Source organism: Furipterus horrens, unplaced genomic scaffold (genome assembly GCF_987537825.1).
Source record: "Furipterus horrens unplaced genomic scaffold, mFurHor1.1.pri manual_scaffold_10, whole genome shotgun sequence".
In the NCBI taxonomy this organism is placed as follows: Eukaryota; Metazoa; Chordata; class Mammalia; order Chiroptera; family Furipteridae; genus Furipterus; species Furipterus horrens.
Genome location: NW_028327180.1, coordinates 87,630,573 through 87,637,111, shown reverse-complemented (window position 1 = coordinate 87,637,111; position 6,539 = coordinate 87,630,573).

The window sequence follows — 6,539 nt, the reverse complement described above, 5'->3', positions numbered from 1 at the left end:
AAAAGAATGACCTTGGTCATGTAGGACTTCAAATCAGGAAATCTAATTTAAGTCCCCCAAGGTTTTCAAATTATGGAGGTGCATAAGTTTTTATTTCCTTCATGGGAAAATAAATTCAGTGTGATATCACTACTTGATTTTTTTTTTTTTTTTGGCTCTGAAAATATAAGGTTTCCTTGGGGCCAGCATGGAGTTTCTAGTAGTTAGAAGACACTAGAGTGGTGATTGGACCAAGCAGATCAGGGGAAGAAGATCAATTGCCCTCTGATTTAACCCATGTACACTATTTCTGTTACATCTGTGCCATAGCTCCTGGCAATTATGTAGGCCACTGTCAGGGAATCTGAATTAATCTTTAGAATGACCCAGGGCAGAGCTAGATAAAAGGAAAGGGAGAGAACAGGAGAAAGGCTTTCTTCCTTAGGAAAGTAAGTTTGCAAATATAATAGTGTTTCAACTGAAATTCTAAATAGTCCCCCACCACTTTATTAAAATTATTTTGGGAGGATGAAGATTACTTCATCTCAAATTAATTTCAATGCTATTCCTTTTTCACAACTGAATTAAAATTTTGGTTTTGCGAAGGGAGTTAAACAAGCAAAAAATAAGGATATTTTCAGCCACTACAAACATTGCTTTAATAGTTCTCAAGGCTGAGTTTTAATTTCAATTCGGTTCAATCCTGAAATAATTCATGCTTGGGGTTCAGTGCTACTCACACCATAGTGGTCTAGGAGGGCAGGATGCTTGTTTTTGAAGGCAACATTTTTGACACAATTCTGCAGAATTCTAGAAAATTAAGAGCAAGCACCTCTGAATAAAGGTTATATGGGGAAATCAGATTGGTAAGCCTTGTCTATCAGATTTCCCAAACTGGGTCAGACTAATCCAGTCTAAAAATTTGTTTTGTTCAAACTACAGTGTTTTTCTTTTAAATTCAAGACAACATACATGACCATGGAGATTGCAGATTATAACCCAGATTTGTAGCTTCTCTGGAAAGACCAGGTAACATCGGGCTGCATCCCAGTGCCATGAAGACCTTTAGATGGGGTCCCATCCTCTCACCCCCAGTCCTTGTCTTACCTGCAGCTCCCATTGGCAACCTGTTCTGTGACTTTTGGGGCTTTGAATTCATGGTGCAGTTCTATTCTCCATAACCTTAATGATGGTACATTAAAGGCTCTGGGGTTCTGCCACACTCTGCTTATTCCAGCATTTCCAATCCTGTGTGAAACTCATGAGTGCAATAATAGCTGCTGGCACCCCAGTAGCACCGGTGACACTATGTGGGGTTGTGGGGGCAGCAGGCGGGACACGGAATTAGAACTAGGACGTGAGTTCCGTCCTAACTCTCACCAGTGACACTGGATGACATTAGAGCACATTGTTCTTTCTGCCTTTGTTTCTACATCTATTAGAGATCATTATTTCCATACCTATGTCAGAGCATAGCGTTAATTCCATGACAATGACACGTTACTTGAGAGATGTCTGAGAAGTGAAAAACATCACAGAAATGCAAAGGGTTTTTATTTTGTCTGAGTTTTTACTAATAGCTCTCCTAGCATCAGTGCTTAGTAAATACTTTCTACAATATTGCATTCATCAGTCTCTTGCTATATAGTATCTTCTCATTTTTTTTAATCCTTACGCAAGGATATGTTTATTGACTTTACAGTGAAGGGAAGGGAGAGAGAGAAACATCAATGTGAGAGAGAAAAATCAATTGACTGCCTCCCACACGTGCCCCTACCTGGGATCAAATCTGCAGTCTAGGATGTGACCTGACTGGGGGTTGAACCAACAACCTTTTTGGTATATGGGATGATGCTCCAAACAGGTGGGCCACCTGGCCAGAACAGTAGCTTTATTTTTTAAATAATTTTCTTTTTTAGAAAAGTTGATATTGGGTAATTGGGCTATCATTTTATACCATAGAAAATCATTGTTCATACCTGACAGAAAGAATGGGTTAGAAGGAAGGGAAAGTATTTACTTAATATTAAATTATTTTTCAAAATATATTAATCTTTTTTAAAATTATTTTTTAAAGATTTTATTTTTTTATTTTCAGAGAGAGGGCAAAGGAGGGAGAAAGAGAGGGAGAAAAACATTGATGTGAGAGAGAAACATCAGTTGGCTGCCTCTCACAGGTCCCCAACTGGGGACCTGGCCCACAACCCAGGCATGTGCCCTTACTGGGAATTGAACCAGCAAACTTTCAGTTCACAGGCTGGTGCTCAATCCACTGAGCCACACCAGCCAGGGCTATTTTTGCTAAATATATTAATCTTGTAGAATATATTGAGTTTTCCATTTTCTACAATCTGTCCTGGGACATTAGGACAGAGTTGTAATTAAGACCATATTTTAAACTTACGAAATGTTACACATCTTTAAGAAGTAGCAGAACCAATCTTTCACTGATGGTGGCCAACATAATTGTGAGTACATGAAAGTGTGAGGGTCTCTTATTAGTTGCATTGTATTGACACTGATGAGGAGGTTTTTGTTTTCATTTTGAAAACTGACTGTTTTCTTGGGCTCACCAGTTAGTCTCTGCCTGACTTCTTCAACGCGCTATGGGTTCCCAGGACAAGGGCAGGTGGGGCAAGACTGGAGAGTCACGTGTGCCTGGCACCCTTCTGGTGCTGGGGTTGGAGCAGAGAACCACCCTGAACTTCAGTTTGCGGCGAGCTCCAGTTTAGTAGGGGACCCGCGCCCCCAGCCCATCCGCTGTGGTACCGATTAATGCTGCAGAGAATGAGAAGCTAGTGACAGAGCCGGGTCTCTCCGCTGTGGCGTGTGAGCCGGATAAGTGTTGTGGGGCCGTCTGGGCATGTAGGAGGTTTAGCGGCATCCCTGACCTCTGCCAACCAGGGGGCCGTTGTGCCCCTCCAGCTGTGACAACTGCGAATGTCTCCTGAGAGGCAATATCACCCCAGGATGCCTGGGTGGGGGCAGGCGGTGGGGGATGTGGGTGAGGAGTGTGGGAAGAGGTGTGAGGTTGGTCAGGGACCACCTCTGAGAAAGAGGTGACATTTGAGTTGAAACCAAACAAGGCAGCCACCTGGTGGAATCCCCCAAATGCAAGGCTTTGGGGGCGGGAAGAAGCTTGTGTGTCAGGAGGCAGAGAGTAAGGTGTGTTCCAAGGACTAAAACAGCCGGTGTGGCTGCAGCACAGTGAGTGAGCAGCGTGGGAAAGAGACGAGGCAGGAGTCGTGGGCACTGTCTCTCCCAGGGGCTGGATGCAAAGGGCTCTGTGAACACAGGTTTGGGAACTGTACTAACTTCATGCACGTGCTCAGTGACATGTTCTAAGTTTCCATATAAAAGGCCAGTTTGGTTGGGGTGACAGAAGAGGGTATGTAGGGAAGGATAATGGGAGTGGGGTACATCCTGACAGTGAGGGGCTCTTCACAAGGCTGTGTGAGGGCTTCAGGAGAGGGGTCCTGGAAGAAGAGGGAGAGGGTGACAGAGTTTGGCTCCAATCTATTGAGCCAGACAGCTGCTGAACCCAGTCTTCCCAAACGGGCAGCGTGGGGTAATGGAGTGATGCAGGGCCACCTCAGGTGGGTCCCCCATGGACTTAAAAAATGTGGATGTGGCCCTGGCTGCTGTGGCTCAGTGGATTGAGCATCGGCCTGTGAACCAAGTGTTCACTGGTTCGATTCCCAGTCAGGGCACATGACTAGGTTGCACGTCAGGTCCCCAGTTGGGGGCACGAGTGAGAGGCAACCACACAGTGATGTTTCTCTCCCTCTCTTTCTCCTTTCCCCTCTCTCTAAAAATAAATAAACAAACAAGTAAATTATTTTTTTAAAATGCGGATGTGTTTTGATGTGTATTTTTAGATAACAGTGCATCAAAACCATAATTTAGTGGATATTGTTTAGATGCCTCCAATGACAAACTTAATTAAGACAACTTGAGTGAATAATAGCAAAAAAGCAATGGGAGTGTGGCAAAGGCTATGTGGGTGCCTGCAGTTGTGGAAACAATAGATTAGAACAGCTGGGAGCTGTCACAGCGCACATTCCTGAGTCATACTCCTAGCTATTCCGGTCAGATGTGAGCTACGAATATATCTTTTTCTTTGTTCTAATTACAGAAGAAGAGGTACTACAAACTAGTTTACCTTTCAACAAAAACATACTTCATGAAAGAGCATGTACAAAAGAGAGCATGCAATAATTCTGCATTTCTACCTATTTCTGAAATGAATCACAGTAAATGAACACAAAAACTTTATATTTTGACTGTGTGGGAATTGTGATACCATTTTTGAGGCTAAGCGAAATTACTCACTCTGAGTTCCCCAAATACAGGAAAACCCTAAGAATTGCAGGGAAGCGTACTTATGCTCTGAATCTCCTGGCCTGGTTTGTTGAGAAATTTTTCTTTGAGGTTCACAGTGCTCTCTGGAAAGAAAGAAATAATTTGTCTATGGCTCTCTCCCTGATCAAGGTCTGTTTTCAGTTAGTGGTAGACAGCTTTGAAGGGTCTCAAGATACACATCCTCCCAAGATTTCTTTGACTCTTGATCACATCAGATTATCAGGGGAAAAAGAAAAAGTCGTGACTCCACCCAGTGAAAAGGTAATGAGAACCATCCAGATGTAAGCTGGCGCCTTACCAGCCTCCAGTACTCAACTTCCAGAATCTAATCATCGAGTTTCCTTAAGGACTCCCCCAGGGCCTTTCCAGGGCTGACTTCCAGGTGTGGTGGCCCGTGGGGCCTTCCTCATCACAGCCTACAGTGAAATCTAAAAAAAAACAAGATCTTTTTATTTATTTATTTATTTTTAAGATTTTATTTATTGTTAGAGAGAGGGGAAGGGAGGGAAAAAGAGAGGGGAAGAAACATCAATGTGTGGTTGCCTCTCATGCACTCTCAATGGGGCACCTGGCCTGCAACTCAGGCATGTGCCCTGATTGGGAATCAAACCGATGACCCTTTGGCTCTCAGGCCAGCACTCAATCCACTGAACCACACCAGCCAGGGCCAAAAACAAGATCTGATGGTATTACAGGTTAGCTGAAAACCCTCCCACTGCTTCTCAATGGGTAAATGACCCTACACTGTAGTAAGCCCCTTGCTTGCTTCATGCAGCCCCTCCCTGCTATGGTCCAGCAGTAATAAATGCCTCAAATGCCCACTCTCCTCCCCAAAAGTCAACCCAGCTTTGGGGAATGCTTGTCTCCTGTTTCTTTATTGGGCGTGTCACTTTTCAAGGTTCAGCCCAAATGTCACATCTTCAACTCTGCTGAACCTCATTCCCCTAGCCAGAATTGATCTCTTCTTATGAACACTTCTGTGCAGCCCTTTTTAGTCACTGGACAAATATACCAGGCACGCTGCTAGTGTCTACCTCAAGTCATTCTGCACGAGGCCAGTCCCTACGTACCTAGTATGTGCTGTGCTGCACATTTGGGTGAGTGACAGAGACCACCTGTCCTCCTTTTCCAGCTGACGCAGCCCCTGAGCCAAGGCAGAGGCTTGTCAAATGGAATCTGTCTAAGCTCCAAGCACAAACAGTAACTCTCTAGTGACACTATCTATACCTTAGTCCTCTGTATTAAGAGGTGTAGGTTGATGACGCTTTGTACACTGAGTCTTTGCGGGAAGTGTCTACAGTTTCTCAGCACCCAGCGTACTCATAGTAAGTGCTCAATACATATCTATGAAAACTGCTGAATAAATTGAAGAGTTTCCTAGAACCATCTTGTGTATGCTGTGGATGGGGCAGGGGGCAGAAATGAGTGTCTTTAAAACTCATAAGATAGAAGCATTCTAAAATTAGATAGTGGTGATGGTTGTACAACTCCGTGAATGTACTAAAACCACTTAAAACTGGTAAATTTTGTTATGTGCATTGCACCTCCAAGTAAAAATTAAGAGTATGAAACAAACGTATTGATCAACAGAGGAACATGTGTGATATGGGGACTGTGGAGCTGGTTTATGGGATCCCCTCATAGGGGGAAAAAAAGCTTGAATTGAAGGCATCTGGGCTTTGAACAAGGAACATGACTCTGAGAACTCTCTGCAGTATCTTGATTAATGCACATTCCATTCTCATCTGCGTCTGCAACCTCTTCTTTCTATTGGAACCTTACTCTCTGCTTGGAGAGCATGAGAAACAGAAGGCCCTGTCTTAAAGGATCACCTAATCCTGTAAGAACCTCTAGAAACTCCCCTTTCTCTCTTCTTAAAAAGGAAACTTGCATTCACATAATTAAAGAAGTGGCACCAAAAAGAAAGGAAGAAAGCAAGCAAGAAAGAAAGGATGGAAGGAAGGAAGAAAAGAGCCACCTTAAAATGGAGTTGGCGGCGCTGCGAAGCCAGAAGAACCGCCTTGTGAGTAACATGCCTGAAACCTTTGGAATGTTAAAACAGGGCAAAAGCACCTTTGTCATGGGCCTGAAGTAACCTTGAATCCCAAAGAGCTGCTTGCAAAACTAACAAGAAAACAGTTATTATGACTGCTGCAGCGATGACTCATAGACTGAAAATTAAAAACATTATTTGGCAT